Raw genomic sequence first — 11955 nt, 5'->3', positions numbered from 1 at the left:
GCTCACTGCTCGGTTTTCAACTTTTATTTATTACTGTGTTTTAAGTGTGCTTCTTACACTGATAGGTTCCCCCCAGTTTGCTATAGTTTGTCTTTTAAAAGAAGAATTTTGTCTTGACATTTTATGAATGACTGATTAATCTGGTTCTTTTCTTTCTTCTTACTTTTTCATAATTTATTCTTTTTTTCTTTTTAAGAGTAAGTACTTTGTGTTTGGACTACATTCTTCTTGGATCAGCTATCAACACTAACGGAAGCAGCAGTCAAGAAATCAAACGATGTATTGCATTAGGCAAATATGCTGCATAAGACCTTTTTTTTTTTTCTTTTTAAGTGCCCAATGTTTATTTCCTCCACACATGGGACAGCTCATACAAACAACACACACAGGCGCTGGAATCACGGGAGAGGGTAGCACCCCTAATCTCTGGTGTGAGAGGGGAAGAGAAGGATGCTTTCTCTCCCGTCCTCACTCGGGACTTAGGAAGATCAATGGGCAAGCTCCACCCCTTCCACCTCTCAGCCAATGAGAAGCCACCTAGGTGACATGTTTAGTTCCAACCATTATCAGTAAGTGGAGATGTGATTGGCCTGGTCCCAACCAATACAAGGGAAGGTGTAAACAGTAAAGGAAGGTACAGTTTGGATTAGGCCAGGAGAAGGGGCAGGTGACACCATCAGAAGCATGTGGTGGTGGTGATGGGGCAGTTGTAGGCTTCTGGGCTGCCTGGTCTCTGGCTCAGGAGGAAGGGGTCAGGAGATGGATGGGGCTTACTGTTTGGCATTGATGATGTCCATAAATTCGGGCTTGAAGGATGCACCACCCACCAGGAAGCCATCCACATCAGGCTGGCTTGCCAGTTCCTTGCAGGTGGCTCCGGTCACAGAACCTCCATAAATGATACGAGTACTTTGAGCCTGTTGGGCCTGTTGGGGTGTTGCCGTCTTGTCAGTACCAATGGCCCACACAGGCTCATAAGCCAAGACGGCCTTGCTCCAGTTAGTCACATTATCTGCAATGACCTTGGTTTGCTCGAAAACGACCTTTTCAGTGATGCCAGCTTCCCTGTCATCTAGCTTCTCTCCAACGCAGGCGATTACTCCGAGTCCCTCTGCCAGGGCGTGGGCCACTGTCTGCCTGATCAGCTCATCTGACTCTCCAAAGACATGCCTTCTTTCCGAGTGCCCCAGAGCTACCCAGGTGGCTCCACAGTCTTTGATCATGCCAGGGCTGATCTCCCCCGTGAAGGTCCCATTAGTTACTTTGTAGCAGTTCTGAGCAGCCACAGCAATCTTAGGATCTAGCTTCTGCCTGGCGAAATCGATGTAGGCAGAAGGAGGTGCACAGACAACCTCGGTATCGGCCGGCACCTTGGCCGCGTTCAGAGTGGTGATGAGTTCCCCCTAAAGCCTTCTTTCGCCCGTTCATTTTCCAGTCCCCCTTTCCCCCACAACAAAGAAGTTGCCATTGTGTTAGTGCCGAGACACTGAAGGTCAGTACCCCACAAGACCTTTTTAAAGTGTTGAAGAGCAAAGATGTCAGCTTGAGGACTAAAATACCAAGCCATGGTATTTTCAATAACCTCATATGCATGTGAAAGTTGGACAGTGAATAAGGAAGACTGTAGAAGAATTGATGCTTTTGAGTTATGGTGTTGAAGGAGAATATATAAAGTGCTATGAGCTGCCAAAGAACCAATAGATCTGTGTTGGAAGAAGTGCAGCCAGAGTGCTCCTTGGAGGCCAAGATGGCCAAACTTCATCTCTCATACTTTGGACATATTGTCAGGAGGGAACTGTCACTGGAGAAGGATATCATGTTTGCTAAGGTGGAGGGTCAGAGAAAAAGAGGAAGACCCTGAGCGGGATGGAATTGTCAAGTGGCAGCATCAATTGGCTCAAGCATGACAACAATAGTGAGGTTGGCCCAGGATTGGGCAGTGTTTCATTCTGCTGTGCATAAGGTCGCTATGAGACGGCACCGACTCTATGGCACCTAACAACAACAACAACAACAACAACAACAACATATTTGTGTTTATTTATGTAAAATACATACATGCATATAACTGCATAGGAAGAGATCTTCAAGATTATACAATAACTGGGAGGGATTCTGGAGTTGGAAGGGGTGATTTATCTTTATTTCTTACAGTAAGAATGCATTCATGGCTATGTACTAGGTTGAATAATATCTCCCCAAAATTCATGTCCATCTGGAAAGAGTGTCTACTCATCAAGTTAAGATGAAGTCAGAGTGGATTAGGGTGGGCTTTAAGTCTCATTAGTATCTTCGTAAGTAGTAGAGAGAAATTTTGGCACAGAAACAATCATACAGGGGAGAAGGCCACATAAAGACTGAAGGAGAGAGATTGGAATGATGAGTCTACAAGTCAAAGAATGCCAAGGATCAACAACAACCACCAGAAGCTAGAAGAGGCTCATCCCTAAAGCCTTCAAGCGAGCACAACCCTGTTGGCACCTTGATTTCAAGCTTCCAGCTTCTAGAACTGTGAGAGAATAAACTTCTGTTGTTTTAAGCCACCCAGTTTGAGGTACTTCGTTATGTGAGTCCTAGTAAACTCTGGTAGCATAGTGGTTAAGAAGTGGGCTGCGAACCGCAAGGTCAGCAGTTCAAAACTACCTGTTTTTCCGCGGGGGAAAGATGAGGCATTCTGGCCCCATAAAGATTAACAGCCTCAGAAACCCTGTGCAGGGTCGCTATGAGTCGGAACCGACTTCATGGCACATAACAACAACAACAACATCAAACTAATATGGCTTAGTTTTTGTTTTTTAAGTTTTTATTGTGAATTATGTGATAGTTTACATGGCAGAATATTAGCTTTACATTCATCCTATCTTATTTCATTTCATTGCAATGATTACAATTCCCTGCATGCATCATCAAACAGCCAAAGGGTACACCCCACAAGCCTGCCTACGGCTGTCAGCACACAGACCCTCTCCCTCCCAGATTCCAGAGTCCCCAGCCACTCCATCTCTCCATGTCATCATCTCTACCTCCGTCTCTGGCATCTCTGCTTCTCTGGAGAGGGTCCTGCACTCTGCTCTTCTCCTTTGATGGTTCCAGGGTCCTCCATTCCTGGATCATAATTTATTCTTATTGTTTTTATCTTTCCTCATTTTATCTGGCTTGAAAAAATTATTTATTCCATTTTCCATCCTGACACATATTTCTCCAGCAGCATTTGAAAACAAGATATTTATAATGTCACAAATAGGCATTACTCCTCCCACTGAGATGCTGCAGCTGTCTCCTGGTCCCCCCACCACTTTTAATATGATGGTACCTTTTGTTGTTGTTGTTATGTGCCATCGAGTCAGTTCCGACCCATCGCCACCCTGTACAGGGCTTCTGCGACTGTAAATCTTTACTGGAGCAGAAAGCCTCATCTTTCTCCCGCAGAGCAGCTGGTAGTTTCCAACTGCTGACCTTAAGGTTCGTAGCCCGATTCATAACCACTACACTACCAGAGCTCCTTGATAAGATCTTTAGAACCATTTTATATTAGTGATTGAATTGCATCCCCCCCAATACATGTTGTAAAACCTAAGTCCTATACCTGTGCTTATAATTCCATTTGGAAATGTTTTTCTCTTCATTGTGTTAATGAGGCAATATCAGTATCTGAAGAAAGATGTGCTTTTTTTTTTTTTTGTTGACTTTTTATTGTGAATTGAGTGAAGGTTTACAGGACAGATCATCAGTTTTACATTCAACAAATCATGTACTCTGTTTCATTTCAATGAGTGCAATCCTCTCCATGCAAACAACAGCTATCCCACTTCTTCCCTATGATTCTTATTTCCATTCCTCCTTCTTTCCCAACCCTTTGGTCTTGAATGGTTAACCATTCCATGGTATGTATATATCACTAGTGTGGTTGTTTTCCTTATATTCCTGTCTATTGCTCGGCTGAAAATTAAGACACAAGGGTTCAAGGGTTATCAAGGGCCATAGTCTCAGGTTCTTTTAGTCTCTTTCTGACTACTAAGCCTGTCTTTTTTTCCTTATGATTTTGTATTTTGTTCCATGTTTTCTTCCATTCTATGCAGAACCTTCTAATGTGATCCTTTTCAGAGCAGTTGGCAGTGGTAGCCAGGCATCTTCTAGTTCTCAGGTCATAGAGATCCATGTTTATGTGTTCCATTAATCCACTGGACTAATTGATTACAAGTGTCTTCAGTTTTCATTACTCTTCTTTCCTCTGCACAGGGAGAGGCCAATGGTTGCACCTTACATGGTTACTCATGAGTTTTAAGATCCTCACCAACGTAGGATGTAGAACATTGTCTATGTCATGCCAATTGACTATGGTGTTCCTGACACTATGGTCCTGAGCCCTAACAATTCATAGTAGGATGTATCTTAAATCAATATCTTTTGAGATACAGGCATACCTCATTTTATTGTGCTTTGCTTTATTGAGCTTCAAAGATATTACATTAAAAAAAAAAAAAACACCAAAGATTGTGGCAACGTTGTGTCAAGCAAGTCTATTGATACCATTTTCCCAACAGCATGTGTTCAGTTCAGGTCTCTGTCATATTTTGGTAATTCTCACAATATTTCAAAGTTCTTCATAGTGTTATTGTACACTTAATAGACTACTGTACAGTTTAAGCATAAGCTTTTATATGTACTGTTAAACTGAAAAACTTGAATGACTCACTTTATTGTAATTCATATTACTGCGGAAGTCTGGAACCAAACTGGCAATATCTCTGAGGTATGTCTGTATAAATGAACAGCAAGCAACTATCAAGCAATTGCAGATGAGGGAAGATAATATTACACCATGAGATCTTCAAGGAACCGAGAAACAGATGCTTAAAAGAGACAAGAACCTTCTTCCAGAGCAAACACAGAGGTAAAACTTTTCCCTACAGCCCTGATTTCAGACTTCTAGCCTCCTCCTAAACTGTGAGAAAGTAAATTTCTGTTTGTTACAGCCACCCACATCTGGTATTTCTGGTATAACTGAACTAAGAAACTAAGACATTTTACTTTTCTTCCTCTCTTCTCCTACTGAGTCCAATAGAATCTGTTTTATTGCCCCTCTTCTTTCTACACATCAGTAGTTGATGATTTTTTTTTCACTTCAACTCCCATCCCTACCCTACCCTACCCCAACTCAGACATTCTTCTTCTTCTTTTTAAAGTTTTTATTATGAACTGAGTAGTAGTTTACTTGGGAGAACATTAGTTTTACACTCATCCTATCATATTTCATTTCATTGTAATGATTACAATCCCCTTTGTGTATCATCATTCAACAGTATTTGCTTCTATTCTCTCTGGTTTTGTTTGTTTGTTTGTTTGATGTACACCAAAACACTCAGTAATATACCATCATTCAAACAACCAAAGGGTATACCCTGCAAGCCTGCCCCCAGGCTGCCAGCACACAGCCTCTCTCTCTCCATGAGTCTAGAGTCTTCAGCTGCTCCATCTCTCCATGTCATCCTCTCTGCTTCCATTACTGGCGTCAGACACTCTTCTTGCAGCTTTCTTTTTGCTGGGAACGTGTGTTGCTTTTTCTGATTATTTTTCTCTGGTTTCTGGCCCCTCTCAAATGGAATGTCTTTTCTCAGTTGGGGCTTATTAGACCTCAGGGTATGGTTCTGAATGGTGAGAGTCTCAAAGATGGCAGAGGTGGAGAAATCTCAGTTGCACAAGCCAAATTGTAAAAGCTGCCGGCATGCTACTGAGGCACCTGCAGGGGCGCCCTGCACTGCAGATTTCTCACAGGGCACTAGCCTCAGTGTAGAGGACTCAGCTTCCTCATTCAGCTCATTCTTGGCCTACTGGGGTAGGAAGGCTCAGCTCAGTCAGACTGCCTCTGTGTTGACTCTTCACCCAGTCTGCCAAACTCCCCAGAATTTGCTGCCTCTGTTCTTCACTTCTGGTCTGTGACATTATTCTCTAGGCACTTGGTACAGCCTAGCAGGAGAAATAACCTCACAATTTTCTGCATGTGGAATCCATCAAAGCCCAAAGTCTCACTTGCACCCATAGGAACCAACAGTTGGACAGCTCTAGAAAGAAGGAAATTTTGGGGTTAGTGTGGGGAAGATGGGAATTGCATTCAAGTTGTGATATTCCTAGAACCCACACTCCTCCCCATAAATTATTTTGATTGCTAATAATCTTACAGGAGGTGTCTGGATTTTGAAAACAATAAGATTAGAGTAAACCGCTTTAGTCATGGTTCAGTACCTAAATACAAACTCATCTCATTCCCAAGTTTTAGGGTGGCCCACTGGGAGACAAATGCCAACAGTGGACCTAGACTACCTTTTTAGGATCACAGCATTCAAAGATAGATTTCTACACTTTCACTAGGAAAAAAAAAGCAATCAAAATGACTTTGAGTAAAAATGTAAATCTTTCCAAACCCTGCTTTATCTGATGAGATATCTACCTGCAATGAGAAATCACTGGCAGTACTCAGAACATTTAAAGATCAGGCTGGTTCTGGAAAGGAAGATTGAGTGGGCATATTATTAACCTAAATGGAATTAGGTTTCTGTTTCAATAAAGATTCCCATTAAAGCTGAAAGCAATACAGCTACAGCAGAGCAGCAATAACCACCCACTGGCTTTAGGAAGATGTGCTTAAATTACACCTGACTGTGCACCCCATTATTGCTTTGCAAAAGACAGTAACTTGAGGTGCACCTCTGTGGTCATCGTGTCCTTCAGGTGACAGCCTCAAAGGAATCCTAGCCTGAATGCAATCAATACTCTGAACATACATTACTCATGTATCAGCACATGACAAGAGGCTAACAATGATTAATCAACTAATTATGGTAGCCTCTTTTTATCCCATAGTACAGGACTGGCTGAATGCTTTTGTACTTTTATAGTTGCGAATGGGAAGGGCAGGACAAGGAGATTGTATTCAAACTGTATCCATCAGAAGTGTAAGTTCGCATCTTTGTCCCTGTGGGATGGGGGTGGGGGGCATGCAGCAATGCAAAAGTCTTTCTTCCATTTATCTATTTCCAGTATGATGAAAATTTCAACTCCTCTCTTTTAAAAGACTTAGGAAAGAGGTCATGCATGTGGGCTGCATCCAGCCCTTAAATGTGTTTTGTTTGAACAGCAAGGTTTTGGTTGTTTTTTTAAAGATTTTTTTAAAAAATCAGATAAAATACCATAAAATCCTTCATTTCTAGCTTCTCTTGGGGCAAAAAAGTGTGTGGTCACTCTGGACCCAAATCCTTACATAACAACACTTGGTGGGACTGAATAGCAATGCCCTTTTTGATGGAGCAAGTCAAGTGCTCTCCCATTGGCCTCAATCCCAACATTTATGTACCTTTACACCTAGCCACTTCTCTCATTGCCATTGCTTACCCGCTGCTTGCTTAGGAGTGCTGTCAGAAGGACTCATTACTAGGACTAGTCAGCAGAAAGCCACAGTTCTAGTCTCCTTTGCACTGGGAAACCCTGGACAAGTCACTGCATAACTCAAGACTTCCTTTCCCTTAAGGGAACTGGGACCCAGTGTTCTTTCAATGAAATTTCTATATGTCTTTACTGAAATTAAATGAACCAAAAACATTTGTGAAAATTATGTTACATTTAACCAGAAATTTAGACTGAAGCTTTGTTGAGTCCCTGTGTGAAAATGAATGATAAGATAGAAGTCAAACCCCCAATATGACTGATTCTATAGTTTGTGTTTTTCCAGAGATTTCAGATTCTCAAAGTGGCCATCCATTATCTGAAATTATCAGCTATTTGGAGGAAATGGAGCTGAGACAGTGAGTTTTCTTGTATTCCTTTCTATGATAGCTAAGGCTTTGTGCCAACTTGGCTGGGCCAGGATTCTCCATAGTTTAGCAGTTAAGATGTATTTATCACTTCCATGACAAGATCTAATATTACACACTCTACCCCATGATACCCTCTGATGTGATCAATCCTGCTCTAATGTATTGTAAATCCCCACTTCTATGATGTTAATGAGATCAGATGCAATGTACAGGATTAGGTTGTATCTTGAGCCAATTTCTTTTGACACAGAGAGAAGTGAGCAGAGAGACCCACTCTCACTAAGAAAGAAGAACTAGCATTGAATTGTGTCCTTTGGACCTGGGGTACCTGTGATGAGAAGTTCCTAGATTTAGGGCATGATTGATGTCAAGACACATGGAGATCTCCAAGGAATGCTGGGCCCACAAATGCTGAAAGGAGACAAGGACCTTTTCCCAGAGCTGGTACTCTGACATTGAACTTTTAGTCTTCTAAACTGTGACAGAATAAATTTCTGTTTGTTAAAGCCATCCACTTGTGGTATTTCTGTTACAGCAGCACTTGATAAGTTAGACACTTTCCAATAAAAGTACTGAATTGTAAAGATCAACCACCAATATTTTTTATTCCAAACAATGGAAGGAAGATCAGAAAAAAATTTGGCCACCAAAAATAATTTCCTTCATAACATGTTATGGAATTCAATGTATGTGGTATTTTCTATCTTTGATGTTAATTGATCTGTCCTCAAATGTTTCTAACTGAAAAGATAAAAAAACAACACCTGCTTGTAGGTATATCTTCATAAGTATAACACTTGACTCTGTATATTGGTTTCGGAAAAGGCTCACTTCCAAGTAGTATAATGGCAAAGATAATATCTGTTTGTCTTTGGAATTATCAGACTCAGTAAAAATATATGTAAGTAAAAATATATGCACGAGCAACACCTTTTCCCATCCCATAACTTAGGGTATCCTCTAGAATCTGGTCCTTGGGAAGCTGAAGGATTTATCACTTACTTTATGGAAATCCTTCTTTATAAACCCAAAGCATTCATGCAGGAGGATACTGTCTCTCAGACCCAGGCTCAATCACTTCACCCAGGGAGTGCTTTGGCCAGAAAAACATTTTCTGTGATGATTCTGTCATTTAAATCGTCTTCTCCTTGTTCTCTTCCTTCTGTACCCCCATCCTGGCCTCTATGACAACATTTCCATTGAAAATAGTATTTTGATTATTTTCCCTGGACTTCCCAAGTCTGGCTTTCATTTGCAATAGACAGAATTCTCCACCAGCACACAGCAGTTGTTGTCTTAGAAAATAAAAATTTCCCTTCCTTTTGTCTCCACCGTGTTCTCAGATGAGGAAAATGAAAGGTAACAAGAAGTCCAGAAAACCAGAATCCTTATGTAGATCAAGAAACAAGCTAGGAGGGGATAGCTTATATTCCACTAGCCATTACAACCTATTTGTTTGTATCTTCATCAAGAACAATAGGAAAAAAAAAAGAAGATTGAAGATGTAGGTTGCAAACGGATCTAAACCAATTTAAGCATTCAGTAATCATCAGATTCCTGTAGTAAATACTAGTAAATACCTGGTATCAGAGGAGGATGGGGATTCTACATCCCCCCTCCCCCTCGCTGACTTACCCCAGGCAGTTTGTTATGATGAAAGCTAATTTCTGCCAAACATACAAACAATTATTAGCAAGCAGGCACAAAACTCATTACAGAACCATTTCTTTTCATCTTGGTCAAGTCTCCACACTCAGGTACTAACAAGCACCTTGCATGAGTAGGAGGCAGACACCAGAATACTCTTCAGCACTTCAGTCAGGCTTCTGATAGTGTCAGACAGCAGAGTGTCCCCATGCAGCTGAAGGAGTAGAGACAGATGGATTTCTGGCTTACAGCATTGTTCTCAGATGTGAGTTTCATTGGCTGGCTGGACATATATACCTTATACTTAAACCAGGATGGCAAGACCTTACACAGCCTTATAGTCAATCTCATAACCTAAAGGCTACTCACTTATTCCTAGGAAAAACATATTATGCCAATTGGCACCCCTCTGGTGCAGATTTCTACAACAGTTATTATACTTACAGGACCATTTTAGATGGTGGTTTTCTGACTAGGCTCCTTCAAATGTTATCTGTGACCCCAAAGTGAAGATTTCCATATTTTTATACAAGTAACATGTGTGCGATACAGTTTTACAAACAGCACAACTCCCTCATGTGCTGATTTTCCGTGTATGCTTAAAGACTTGAAACACTTACTGATGAAAATCAAAGACTTTGGCCTTCAGTAGGAATTACACCTCAATGTAAGGAAAACAAAAATCTTCACAACTCTTAGTGACCCTCTTTTGGGTTTCTGAGGCTTTAAATTCACAAAGACGCACAGAACATCATCTTTCTCCCACAGAGCAGCTGGTGGGCTCAAACTGCAGACCTGTGGTTTGCAGTCCAGCATTTATCATATGGAACCACTGCCCTCCCAGACCAATAAATAACATGATAAATGAAGAAAAGCTTGAAGTTGTTAACAACTTAATTTTGCTTGGATCTACAACCAACATTCATGGAAACAGCAGTCAAGAAACTAAACTACGTATTGCACTGGACTAATTTGCTGCACAAGACCTCTTTAAAGCATCAAAGAGCAAAGCTGTCAGTTTGAAGACCAAGGTGCGCCTGACCCAAGCCATGGTATTTTCAGTTGCCTTATATGCAGATGAAAGTTAGACAATGAATAAGGAAGACTGTAGAAGAATCATTGCATTTGAATTATGGTGTTGGAAAAGAATATTAAAAGTATCATTACTAAAAATGCCATTGACTGTCAGAAGAACAAACAAATCTGTCTTGTAAAAAGTTCAGTCAGAATGATGAACAGGGAGCGTGGGGGCATGGCAAGACTTCATCTCTCATACTTCGGACATGTTATCAAGAGTGGCCAGTCCCTGGAGATGGACACAGTGGTAGCAACAATGGGCTCAAACATAACAATTGTGAGGATGATGTCAGACTGAGCAGGCTTTCATCCTGTTGTACATAAGGTCGCTATGAGTCAGAATGAACTAAAAGGCATCTAACAACAGTGACAAAAATGCATGTTATTTACAAGGGAGCACTATATACTGAAAACATGGTAATTTACACATACGTACATCACAGTGTTTGTACTGAATTATTTTAAATTGGCAAAGAGATAAAATAATGTTCTGACAACCAGCAAATTTGACAACTGATACCTCTCCACTGCTCCCATTAATTGTATTGCTGGAGAAATTATGGAAATATTCAAACAAAATGGTATCACTATTTTTAAGTTTGCATCCCAGTTCAATGTCTGGCCTTTACAGAAAATGGATTTGAATGCAGTACAGTGAATAGAAAGGCACATGAAAACAATGTGGGGAAAGAACTTAAATGGATTAGATGGATAGACACGGTAGCGACAGCAATGGACTTAAATATAGCAAGGAAGGTAAGTCTCACACAAGATCAGGCAGAGTTTTATTCTGCTGTAGTGTAGTGGTTACAAATCGGGCTGTGAACCACAAGGTCAGCAGTTTGAGACTACCAGCTGCTCCGCAGGAGAAAGATGAGGCTTTCTGCTCCTGTAAAGGCTTGGAAACCCTGTTCAGGGTCGCTATGGTTCAGAACTGACTAGATGGCATTTAACAATAACAACGTAGTGTCGCTATGACTAGGAGGTGACTGGTTGGTACCTAACAACAACATATGTGCACATTGCAATTATTTTATCCATTTTTCTATTCATAGTGACTTGGATTGCTTCAAATTTTATTGTAACCAACAAAGATTTCATGAGGATCATTGAACAGGTTTCTTTGTGTGTATGGTGCTATAGTTTCTCTGGGTCAAACAGCCGGAGAAGAATTGCTAGGTTGTGTGATATGTGCATCTTTGACTTTCCTAGATATTGTCTAATTGCTCCCCAAAGAGCCTCTACTGATGCATAAGCCCACCAGAGGCATATAAAAATGTATGGTCTTCCATGTCCTTAACAACACTTGTTATAGCAAGTGCAAATTTGAAAAAAGGATAATCACTGTTTGTGCACTCAAAATACCATATTATTAAGTATAAGTGCATGTGAAAACCAGACAATGAATAAGGAAACCAAA

General features: G+C 40.9%; 1 pseudogene; it reads right to left on the bottom strand.

Moving 5' to 3' along the window:
• Positions 1-770: 770 nt before the first annotated feature.
• The window catches only part of LOC102814778, a 107931-nt pseudogene continuing 96746 nt past the window's right edge, over positions 771-11955 (bottom strand).

Source organism: Chrysochloris asiatica, unplaced genomic scaffold, assembly GCF_000296735.1.
Source record: "Chrysochloris asiatica unplaced genomic scaffold, ChrAsi1.0 scaffold00027, whole genome shotgun sequence".
Lineage (NCBI taxonomy): Eukaryota > Metazoa > Chordata > Mammalia > Afrosoricida > Chrysochloridae > Chrysochloris > Chrysochloris asiatica.
The sequence above is the reverse complement of the archived record's forward strand: the minus strand, read 5'-3'. Positions and strand labels throughout refer to the sequence as shown.